The sequence below is a fragment of the Perognathus longimembris genome, chromosome 18, assembly GCF_023159225.1.
Source record: "Perognathus longimembris pacificus isolate PPM17 chromosome 18, ASM2315922v1, whole genome shotgun sequence".
In the NCBI taxonomy this organism is placed as follows: domain Eukaryota; kingdom Metazoa; phylum Chordata; class Mammalia; order Rodentia; family Heteromyidae; genus Perognathus; species Perognathus longimembris.
In genome coordinates, this window is record NC_063178.1 from 38,489,630 (window position 1) to 38,502,572 (window position 12,943).

Sequence of the window (12,943 nt, forward strand, 5' to 3'; positions counted from 1 at the left end):
TTCCTTGGAATGGCCCAGAATTTTAATTTTTGAAATCTTTTCCATATTATTCCATGCTGTTCAGGAATCATGAACTCTTGCTAAACTTCTAGCTCTAGTGTAAGTGTTTCCTCCCAGCCACAGTTACCAACAAGGCAGTTCAGTAACAGAAGTAGCTATTGTGAAACCCCCTTTATGAACTTATGACAGTATATCTAACCTTTTGTTGTGTATACTCTTGGCCTATTTAATGTTGGCCTTTATATGCCATTTTTCTTAGATTCTGCATGTTTAAAACTTGACCAGCTTGGTCATCTGTACCTTGTTGCTTCATGCAGTGTGAAAAGGCCACCATTTTTTTCATGTCTGATACTGTGTATGTGTGAAGCATTTTTAGCTTATACAAGTAAGTCTAAGTTTCCCATTTTGGCTAGACTTACTTGAAGTGATGACTCACAGTTTCACAGAACCATCATTTTCAGATGAATAATAACATCCAGATTATATTGTTTTCATTTTTAGGAGAGAAAAGTACCCTTAAAGGTTTTTGGTCTTTTTCTCTTTAAAAATAAGATTTGCTTTTAGTAGAGGAAACTAAAATAACAAAAAGTATATCAACCCTCTTTCTGAATAGCTTTGATTTAATGGTCTCTGATTTATCTAGAAACTATGAGGACAGATCAAGCTTTTTGCCCACTGAGATTTTTTTAAAACAAGTTCCCAATACACAAGTGGCCAGTGCAGTGATGGGGACAACAGACAACCCAAGAAGGCCTGCCCAGCCTTCCTGCTGGTTCTGTGGACACAAAAAACCTGCCAGCATCCTTCCTTGTCCCACCTACCATCAAATTCAAAGCTTGTCATTGAGGATGGGACTCAAAAAATACAGCTGAGCATTCACTAAGTTAGAGTGAGTATGATCAGGCTATATCTGCCATTAGGACCTGACCCCAGTACTTTCCAGCTCCCATCCTCCTCTGATACCCTATTGTTCACAGCAATTATTTCATTGTGTATTTAAATAGCAAAAATGCCTATGCATTCCAAAATACTAGAAAATATAGGCAAGCAAAAAACATTAAAGCAATACATAATTACAACTCAGAGAACATCACCTGGACATCTGTTTCATCCTTCTAGATCCCAATAATATCTTTTATAATTGCGGATGTTTTATGCATTGTTTGGACCACACATGGTAAGGAAAAATAATAATTGTTTTTAAGATCTGAAGAAGAATTTTAAGAAAATCATTTTAAGTTTCCCCTCGTGTACATTATGTTGCCTAGCTTTCAGTCAGTCCCATGTTATTGTCATTTGTAAGTCTTCATGTGATCTTTTCTTTTTAATTTTGTGAAAATCTACCTACCACAAAGCAAGGTAAAAGTTGGGTAACCTTTCTGTACCAAGAAGAGCATGTTCTTTGCTTAATTTACATGATAAAGTGGAATTTTTCAGCTTGTTGAGGTATAGGATGTATTTAGCAGAAGTTGTGTGGCACTAGGCATTATGCGAAAAATGAATCAAACATGCACAGTACAGCACTGCACATTATGCTGAACAGTCACAGATTTTCCTGAGTGATAATCTTCCTGGAACCATTCTCTCACAGACACCAAGGATCTATTTATTCACTCATATGTAGAATAAGGTCATGTTGCTGGGTGCCAGTGGCTCATGCCTATAATCCTAGCTATTCAGCAGGTTGCGATCTGAGGATCATGGTTCGAAGCTAGGCAGGGAAGCAAAGTCTGTAAACTCTTATGTCCAATTCACCACTAAAGAGCCAGACGTAGAGCCATTGTGTGAGTGATAGAGTGCTGTGGAGCTAAAGCTGGAGGCTCAGAAGCGCTCCAGAGGGCTGTTCCAGATTTGACACTGTGAAAGCGAGACTGCATTTTTAACTAGGATTTTATCTATATACTGGAGAAAATTACTTAATTATTCTAACTTTTAGTTTCAAATGAAGAAAAAAATTCCTCCTTTCCAAAACATTGTTAAGAATGAAGTAATATACCTTATTTTCTTTATCCATTCATCTATGGAAGGATATCTGATCTGATTCCATATCTTATCTTTGCTGAATAGTGCTTCCATGAACATGGTTGTGCTGGTGGCCTTACTGTATCCTAGTTTGCATAAAAGCCCAAGAGTGGATTTACTGAATCATAGGCTAGTTCTATATTTAGTATTTTTTAAGGAAATTTCCATACTGCTTTCCAGAGTGGTTGAACCAGTTTACATTCCTAAAAACATTGTATTAGGGTTCCCTTTTGGTGACAACTTCACCAGCATCTGTTATTGTTTGTATTCTAGAAATAATTATATTTCATCATTTGCGAAGAAATTGAAAAAAACTGGAAAAAATATGTTAAGTGAAGTAAGTTAGGTCCAGAGTGACAAAGGTTGCATGTTTTCTCTCATATGTAGAAGCTAGAATTAGTTTATAAGTACATAAGTAAATACTTTGGGTAGTACTCAAATATAGACAAGTGTACTATCTGGAATAAGGTACTATCAGGTGGAGAACTCATAGAGTGCAATTCCTTAGAAAGGCAAAATCAAAGGTCAATGAAATATCAGAAAATTGGTACTTAAAGGGGGTTAGGTGGGAGCAAGGAGAGGAGGAATAGATGAGTGAAGAGACGAAGGGGGAAGAATGCAGTCAAAAATTAGATGCATATTCTACAAAATTAAGAAAAGTGAGGGATGGGATGGGAGGAATGGGTGAGAAAGTTGAAAGGGATAACATTGATCAAGACATATTGCATTCATAAACTGCTTCTTTGAATGGGAATTCCTTTGTACAACTACTTAAAAACAATAAAAAATGTAAGTCGAATGAATAGATGTGTAACTCTTATCTATAAGAGATGTTCAGTAATTATTATTTTTCTTACTCTTATTAATAGCCGTCTTAATAATTTACCCTACTCAGGTTATTTGCTAAGCCTGAAAGATAATGTTCTTTGGACTGGAAGGATTTAATTCTTTCAATTTTCAGACGAAAAAGTCACATCCTACTGATGTAAGCAGACTTGCCCAAAAACAAAGTGTTTACGGAAGGCCGACTAGAACTAGAACTAATTTTTTTCTGACAATCCAGCTTTCTTTAGTATGCCACATTGCCTCATGCATGTTTTCTCTAATGCTTGACTGGAGGATTTCCTAAGTTCTGCATATGTCCATACTATCTCCTGCATAAGCCCAAGGAGAGTGGTGACTAATAGTGACCCTGTGTTCTCTCTGCTAGTTGCATGCTTTGGGGAAACTTCCTGGAACCAGAATGGCAGAGTTAAAGGCTAAATATGCTTTGCTGCATGACCCATGAAAAGGTATGCCATTTAGCAAAGAGAACATATCTTTTATCACATTTGTATTTCTCACCTGTAATGAGACATTGCTTTATTTGTGTTCCCATTAAAGAGGGCTCTAAGGCAAGGATTTGAGTTGACATCATTTGAGAAATGACTGGAGAAAGTGAAACTGGAAGAGGAGTCCAGATGGGTGGGTTAATCTGTGGGTTCACACAATGGACCACTGGGTTACAGTGTGTTAGAGGACTTTCTGTGTGATTGTGTAGAAAAACCTGAGAAATCTGCCACTGAGGGGTGACAAGATAAGGATATATTCCCATTTAATTATGTCCCTCGTTGATTAAGGACTACTTGCAAATTGTGCCCTGTGACAAGGTAAGCAAGTATCTATGGCCATAGACAGGTCTTGGGTCTAGGGTCACAAATGCATGGATGCTATTGTGTAGATTCGACTTTCTTCTTAAATTACTTGGAATACAGGGGTTTGGATGACATTGGCACACATGCTGCATGACATTCCTGTAGGCCTCCTCTGTCTCTTATCACCATTCCGACAACCCCAGCTTGCATTTGCAAAGGCTACTGCCTTCACTTTTCACTTCCTTCTCCCTCCCCAGGCTACTCCTCACCTTACCCAAATCCAGTCAGCTTCAAGTAAGACTAGATTTTCACAGAATTATTCAACAGCTTCCTGCACAACTGCTATTACCCTGTGGGGTTCCTAACAGCCCTCTGGAGTGCTTCTGAGCCTCCAGCCTTGGCTCCACATCCTCTCAGCACCACGTCAAATCTTCTTCCTCACCCCTAATGGAGACTCCATTCTCTCAGAATTAGTCCTGATTGCTGGATGGGAGTTCTTAAGCCCCAAGGAATTTGATGGAAAGTGGAGATATTTCTTCAACATAATTTATACTACTTAGCTGAGAGGAAACACCATGTGGATTTCAGGGCACCTCTTTGAGACTCTTGCTAGATATAAGGAACATGTCCGTGTTTCTTAGCGCATGGATAGGTCTTCTCTAAAGCCCAGTGGAGCTTCACTGGATGAAATGACTTCCTCCTTCGTTGGTCTCAGTTCCCTGGGCTCCAGTGACAGACAAATAGCAATGTGGGACCAAGACTTTGGGATTATTTCTTCCTGCTTCCCAGTTATTTTGAAAACAGTTATTCCCTTCTGCCACTCACAGTTTCCCTCCTCTTGATGACTGAATTCCCTCTCTAACCTGTACTAACACCCACCACTCTTTCCTGTAACTATTGCATGGAGGGTGGGCAATAAGAAGTGGACATTCAAGCCGCTGGAACTTACACAGGAAGACTATAGATAAGTAATTTTGAACTGGCTCTGATTGAGCTTTCCATAGAGATCGTATTATAAGACTTATTAAGGAAAAGAAAGGAAAAGGAGGCAGCCTATGTGACCCACTCCTCCTTCCCTATGCTACCAAGACCTGGTCATTCTTCAAATGCAAAAGGAATATTGTAGTTCCCATTGAATTGGATCCTTTTGTCCACTGTCTCCCACTGTCTGGATGTGGAGCCTAGTGGTGGGGGTTCTCAGGCCTTCAGCTACCTGTTGTAGCAGATCTCTTCTGCTTTTTGGTAAGACACTCAGAGCCATGAGCTGAGATTCATTCATCTCAGTATCAAGGGAAGTATTTGGCTCAAAGGTGTCAGTGCAGTGAACTGAACTTAGGAATGGGAAGCAGCTATGGACATGCCCCCCCCCCAAAAAAAATACCCTACAGGAGCCACTGAGGGTCTTAAGCATGTACAGTCTTCACCATGAGACTCTTTCCATGTCACCCAGTATGCAGGAGTCAGAGGTACAGCTGCTACAGGATGCCAAGCAGTACACTGAGCAGATCCAGGAGCAGCAGTTCCACCTGCAAGCCGCTGCCTTCCCAGAAGCCTTCTACACCGAGGTCTCCAAAATGAGAGAACAGCTGCTCAAATATCAGAACGAATTCAATGCAGTGAAAGAGAGAGAGTTTCATAATCAGTACAGATTAAATAGGTAGGTACTCACCTCTCTCAAGCATGCCGAAGACATGTGCCAACAAAACTCTTTCTCCATACATATGAGAAATTAAATTAGGAAGTAATTTTAGGTCCAAAGAGCATAAAGTAGCATCTTCCAAGAATTACCAGTTTGGTTCTTCCCCTGACTCCATCGAATGAACAATTCTTGCACAAAGAGAGCACCCAACTTCTAAGACAATAACTCAGGTGGCCAAGATCCCTGCTGGATTCTTGGGGCGGGGTATCCATTGGCTTTGGGAACTGCAGCTGAAATGTACACTGCATGAAACAAGGACTTGGCCTTCTCTTTCTTTCTCCCAGCTTCCTCCCGGGATTAGAGAAAGAAATAGCTAAGCGTTCTTTTCATGATCTCACTGGTGAGATCTGTGCTCTTTTCTTAGTCTCCTGTCCTCTTCTGCTTCCCCTCCTGATTGGAACATGACAGTATTAGACTGGACATGGTGAGTATATGCATTTTACAAACAAGACTGTCCAGCTGAGATCACACAAGGCTCACTCTGTCCTAACACAGCAACAACAGGGACTGCACAGGCAATCTCTGTCTCCTCAAGCGAATCTCTCCACTAGGACTAAAGAAGAAACATTTATTTATCAAAATCTAGAAGATATCATTTAATGATTCAATGCAGAAATTTATTGCCAGAGGATAAATGTTATTTCCAAAATCTCCAACATCCCTCCCACAGTGGAAGTTGATATTAAAGTTGGTTCAGCAAGTCATACTATTTAGATTGAATTGGTAAGTGATTGCAATTGGGGTTTTATGCTGTGGTGTGCCCTGTTCTATGCCTGGGCACTGTTACCATCCAAGGTGATAGAACTTTGTGTAGCTATTTTTAACAGTATGTAGATTTCTGACAATGCAACTATAATTCAGTCTTGTCCACAGATAAGGAAATACCATGAGGCTTCCGGAAAATCCTGCATGCCTTGGGTTTTGAGTTATCTCTTTGAAGTCTGTTTTTCTTAACTGAAGGGCAGATAAAGAAGGCCAGATTCATTAAGAGAATTCTATTCATGGGGGTGGGTAGAGGGGAAGTTAGAGGTTTTTTTGTCTTTTTATTCTAAACGTGTGTCAGGCTCACCAGTGAGATCTATAAAAAGAAACCTCAGCTATTTCTGTGGTCTGTAAGCACTCTTTCTTTTTTTTTTTTTTTCTTTTTTTGCCAGTCCTGGGCCTTGGACTCAGGGCCTGAGCACTGTCCCTGGCTTCTTTTTGCTCAAGGCTAGCACTCTGCCACTTGAGCCACAGCGCCACTTCTGGCCATTTTCTGTATATGTGGTGCTGGGGAATTGAACCCAGGGCCTCATGTATACAAGGCAAGCACTCTTGCCACTAGGCCATATCCCCAGCCCCTGTAAGCACTCTTTCAACTGAGAAAACAGTGAAATTAAAACAATTGGTGGTTGTTCATTATTATTGAAAATAGGAATGCTTGACATTTCCTGAAAGTGTAAGAGGAACATAAAGTCAGTTGATATTGAGATCGTTTAAAATTTCCAAGTATTTCTGCCAAGGGAAAAAAAGAAAACAGAGCTTTTGCCTTTTAGGTATAGACAAGTGAATTGTTCACTGAGTGACTCAAGCTGTGTGTGGGGGGAGGGGGAAAGAAGGGGAGAGTATGCTGACTCTCAGTGAACAGCATACTCCAAATGCATATGTACACAAATGTTCGGCGTGTCTTCTCTTAGAATTTGTGACATATGATACTTTAGCTTGAACAAGCTCCCTTGTATTCTCTAAAATCACAAACTTATTTTCATTTAAAAATAATAATGATAGCAATGGGTAATACTAGGACATAATTACAAGCTACATATTTTATTGGCTTCACAAATTCAGTATTACGTGATAAAGAAGTAAATCTATTTGAACACCCCCCAAGAAAAAAAATGGATATTTCCATCTCCAGATAAAAATAAAGAAAATAAGCCAGTGAAAGAAAACTATTCATCCAAATATACAGATGTTATCTGTCACATCAGCACAATAAACTCTCATTTCATTCAATATGTAAATAATAGAAGACCAAATAACTGTCACCCATCTAGTCTCCCTTCTTTAGGAACTTCTGAATCATTGACAACAGTCAGCAACAACGTTTTGTTCAAATACTCTAGAAAAAAGGGTTTCATTCTATATGTTAGCTCATGTTCTCCTGTTTTCATGGAGAAGCTCTTTGGTAAATGCTAAAGGTCAGTCTAAATTTGTAGTTGGTCATTAAATCTGTGTGCCAATAGTTTTAAGCCTCTTGATAAATTTGCACTTCCGCAAAAAAATGTAACCTACTTGAATAAGCTAAGTAAATATAATAGAGAGAGAGGTAGGAAGCATGTAAGTAAACACTGTTGAGAACTTACTTTTGAATGAAGTGGAAGCAATTTATTGCAAAACCTTTCTCTGAAAAGACTTTCCAGTATTTTCTCGAACCTTTCCCTTGCCTGACTTTCTAATAATCCTTAACATTTGGACACTAAGTATACTATGTCTGTTATGCCAAACCTAGCATATTCCAACCTGTCTTGATCAGCTGTGGAAAAGGCCATAATTGCTCGCTATTGTGTGTCACTAGGTGGATGAGGAGAGAGGAGACCATTGGCTTGCACATGTGCAAGGCTGTACCAATGTGACCCTGGCCTTGTGAAATGTGACCCTGATCGTGTGACTGTTTACTGTCCTCTGGCTATTTCTCGTAGCTCTTGTGGTTGCTCATATGCAGTTTTTTGTTTTTTTCATTTTTAAGTCAATAATAACAGCAGCAAACTAGGAGCCAAGAACAAACATACCTGATAAGAAAGGGTAGGAAGGTTGCTGTTAGCAACACATCTAGAATTCCAGATGAGAACATGGCAGAGGGACAGGCAGGTATGTCCTTAGGGCAGTCATAAGGAAAAACTTACAGCTTCTAACATTATTGCTTCAATCTTCCTAGCTGCCTTGTGGAAATCAATATCTTAATAGAACAAGAATTTAGGTCTTCCGGGAAGATGGAGGAGGAGCAACAGAGCCCTACCTAAGCTCCCTCCAACATCCCAGTTTTACCACGCCAGAGAAACTTTTACTCCTAGAAAGACGGCCCAAGTAAGTTATAACAGTATAGGGATTCTGGCCAGAAAGGAAAAAATTGACTTTGCTGGACTGAAAACACAGATTTGAGCTCCAGACAGCATCCCACCACCACACCAATATAAGCGCCGGCACAGTGCCCGCCATTCCACCTACCTAAAGAGCACAGTGGCAACCAGGAAGAAATCCTCCAGAAGGCAGCACACAGACATGGATTGCAGGCTGATCATGGACTAGCCGAAACTGCAGAGAATGCATGAGTACCCCATGAAAGACATTCTCATTCATGCCCACAGAGCAGCATCTGGAAGGTAGTCCTTCCCTCACTGCCAGAGTGAAGCACCATCTTTGACTCTGCTATAGACCCATTCAGACTATACTGGAATTAAAGAGGGCCAGGGAAAATCTAGAACAAAAGAGCCATCTTTGAAAAGGACAGAGTGACTGAACTGTGAGAGCCAGCTCCACCCAGGAGAAGGTCCCACTGCCCAGGCAGGAGGCTTGCTGCCTGGCCACAGCCCCACTCCACCCCACCCTGCCCCACCCCACTGATGCTGTGGCTGCGGACTCTCCAGCAGCCAGAAGTACTAAAATCAAACTGAAAGCAGCTAGCAGCTACTTGTGACACAGAACAATCAGACAGGAGAGTAAACAGTTCACAAAACAGATAAATGGCCCTATTACAGAGGACGCCCAACTCCCAACAGCAAACCAAGCTGAATTCCACAGCCAGCTCAGCCCAGGAGAATGTCACCCCACCCAGTAGGGAGGAACCTCACCCAGGGCAATCAGCCCTCAGCCAGGTAAACCAGGCCTGGGGCGCCCCACCCTGCTGAGTCATAAACTGCAAAAAGAGATCTCCCATCCACAAAAGCCCAAGTCCTGATGGATTCGCAGAAGAATTCTACAAGGCCTTCAAAACAGAACTCACAACTATATTTCTCAAACTCTTCAATGAAATTGAAAGAGAAAGTTGGCTACGAAACACATTCTATGATGCCAGTATAACCCTCATCCCAAAACCGGGCAGGCACTCATCAGGGAAAGAGAACTACAGACTGAATTCCCTGATGAACATTGATTCAAAAACTCTAGACAAGGGCTGGGGATATAGCCTAGTGGCAAGAGTGCCTGCCTCGCATACATGAGGCCCTAGGTTCGATTCCCCAGCACCACATATACAGAAAACGGCCAGAAGCTTCGCTGTGGCTCAAGTGGCAGAGTGCTAGCCTTGAGCGGGAAGAAGCCAGGGACAGTGCTCAGGCCCTGAGTCCAAGGCCCAGGACTGGCAAAAAAAAAAAAAAAAAAAAAAAACTCTAGACAAAATTCTGGCCAATCAATTTCAACAGGTCATAAAAAAATCATACACCATGATCAAACTGGATTCATCCCAGGGATGCAAAGTTGGTTAAATATACACAAGTCAATTAATGGAATCCACCACATCAATGAGAGCAAGGTAAAGAATTGCATGGTTATATCCCTAGATGTGGAAAAGGCATTCGATAAAATCAAGCAACCGTTTATGATAAAAGCCCTGGAAAAACTGGGATACCAGGGAACGTTCCTGAATATAATAAAAGCAGTATATGACAAACCAACAGCAAGCATAATTCTAAACCGTGAAAAGCTAAAGCCATTCCCTTTAAAATCAGGAGCAAGACAGGGATGTCCACTCTCTCCTCTCCTCTTCAACATAGTACTAGAATTCCTAGCCAGAGCAATTAGGCAAGAAGAGAATATAAAGGGGATCCAAATAGGAAAAGATGAAGTTAAACTTTCTCTCTTCACAGATGAAATGATCCTATACCTAAAGAACCCCATAGACTCTACTCCCAAGCTATTAGAGCTTATCCAAAACTTTGGCAAAGTAGCAGGATATAAAATAAACCCTCAAAAATCAGTGGCTTTTCTATATGCCAGTGACTCGAGGATGGAGGCTGAAATCAGGAAAGCAACTCCTTTTGCAATAGCCTAAAAAAAACATAAAATACCTAGGAGTAACCTTAACCAACGAAGTGAAAGACCTCTATGATGACAACTTTAAAAACAAAATTAAGGCAGAACTAAGAAAATAGAAAAACCTCCCATGCTCCTGGATTGGGAGGATTAATATAGTCAAAATGGAAATATTGCCAAAGGCTATCTACAAATTCAATGCAATACCCATTGTATCACAACATCACTTATTAATGAAATAGAGGAAGCAGTCCAGCAATTCATATAGAACAATAAAAGACCATGAATAACAGAAACAATCCTAAGCAGAAGGAACAGTGCTGGAGGAATTACAATTCCAAACTTCAAGCTCAATTACAAAGCTACAGTAATAAAAACAGCTTGGTATACTGGCACAGGAACAGGCCTGAAGCCCAATGAAACAGAACTGAAGACCCAGAAATGAACCCACAGAACTATGTCTACATAATCTTTGATAAAGAAGCTTAAAAAAATAGGATGGAAGAAAGATAGCCTCTTTAACAAATGGTGCTGGAAAAACTGGTTCAACAACCGCAACAACCTAAAACTAGATCCTTATATATAACCCTGCACCAAAATCAATTCCAAATGCATCAAAGACCTCAAAATAAAAACACATACCCTGAAAACACTACAAGAAGGAGTAGGAGAAACACTTGGGCTCCTTGGCACAGGACAAAACTCCCTTAATAATGGCCCACAATTGCAACAAGTCAAAGAAAGTTTGGACAAATGGGACTGCATCAAACTGCAGAGCTTCTGCAGGGCAAAGGCCATAGCTTGCAAAATAAACACAAAGCCCACAGATTGGGAGAAGATCTTTATCGGCCATACAATGAACAAAGGCCTCATATCTAAACTATATGCAGAACTAAAAAATTAATTCCTCCAAAACAAAACCGCAAAGAACCAACAGCCCCCCTCAACAAGTGGGCTAAAGAATTAAAAAGAGACTTCACTGATGAGGAAATGAGAATGGCCAAGAGACATAAAAAGTGCTCTACATCACTGGCCATAAAAGAAATGCAAATCAAAACAACATTGAGATTCCACCTCACCTCAGTAACAACGTACTTTATCAAGAAAAATAACAATAATAAATGTTGGGGGGATGTGGCCAAAAGGGAACCCTACTTCATTATTGGTGGGAATGTAAACTGGTTCAGCCATTCTGGCAAGCGGTATGGAGATTCCTCAGAAGGCTAAACATAGAGCCTCCTCTATGACCCAGCAGCCCCACATTTGGGCATCTACCCAGAAGACTACAAACAAGGTCACACTACAGCCACCAGCACAACAATGTTCATCACAGCACCATTTGTCATAGCTAAAATATGGAATCAACCCAGATGCCTCTCAGTAGACGAATGGATCAGGAAAATATGGTACATATACACAATGGAATTTTATGCCTCCATCAGAAAGAATGACATTGCCTCATTCGAGATGGAAGGACTTGGAAAAAGTTATAGCAAGTGAAGTTAGCCAGACCCAAAGAAACATGAACTCTATGCTTTCCCTCATAGGTTTAGGATAGTCACAGCAGAATATCACAAGAGCCCAATAGCTATGCCCTTATGAACACATAGATGATGCTAAGTCTAATGGACTTTATGTTATGGAAATGAGTATTATATCACTGTTGTAATTACTTTCAACATGCCACGTGAAACTATAGCTTCTTTTTTTGGTGATCCTCTTTTACCCCTTCCCTGTGGTCTTCCCCATGCTATCACTGTATCTCATCTGAGTACTCTGGATACTGTATATACTGGTACTGTATATACTCGGGAAGTGAAAGTGAATATCAAAATAGAGAGACAAAGGATTAAAAAGTCAAACAATTCCAAAAGCCATACTTGCAAAACCACTTGGTATGAACTAACTGAACAACTCATGGGGGGAGTGGTAAATGGGAGTGGGGAGTGGGGAATGAGGGAGGAGGTTACAAATAGTACATGAAATGTACCCATTCCCTAACGTATGAAACTGTAACCCCTCTGTATATTACTTTGACAATAAATAAGTAATTATTATTTAAAGAAAAAAAAAGAATTTAAAGTAAGTTTCTCAGACTGTAATTCTCAAATAACAGGTAGAAAAGCACCTGGGATTCTCACGAGCACTTTCTAACTCCTGAAGATTCTTCCTGACATTTGAATTGTGTGTTTGTGTATGTGTGTGCACACATGCACATGCACACCAATACTGGGGCTTGAACTTAGGGCCTCATAATCTTGCTTGGGGCCTTCTAGCAATTGAGCTGCACCACCACTTGCAGCTTTTGGTAGTTAATTGAAGGCAAATGTTTTGAGGACTTGTCTGCCTGGGCTATCTCTGAACTTTGATTCTTAGTTCTCAGCCTCCTGAGTAGCTAGGATTGTATACCTTAGCCATTTTGAATCATTTTGTAAGTTTTTTTTATGGGATTCTTACTTGAATTCAAATTTGAGAACTGTTGGTCCCTAATTTGGTTCTCAGCTCTGAGTGCCCCCATGCTAACATCACATGAGCTCAGGGAACACTCAACTCCCTCAGAGACTGTGTCCGGCTTCAG

The 12,943-nt window shown here is 40.6% G+C and overlaps 1 pseudogene; it reads left to right on the top strand.

Moving 5' to 3' along the window:
• The window catches only part of LOC125366960, a 101,541-nt pseudogene that overhangs the window by 53,805 nt on the left and 34,793 nt on the right, over positions 1-12,943 (top strand).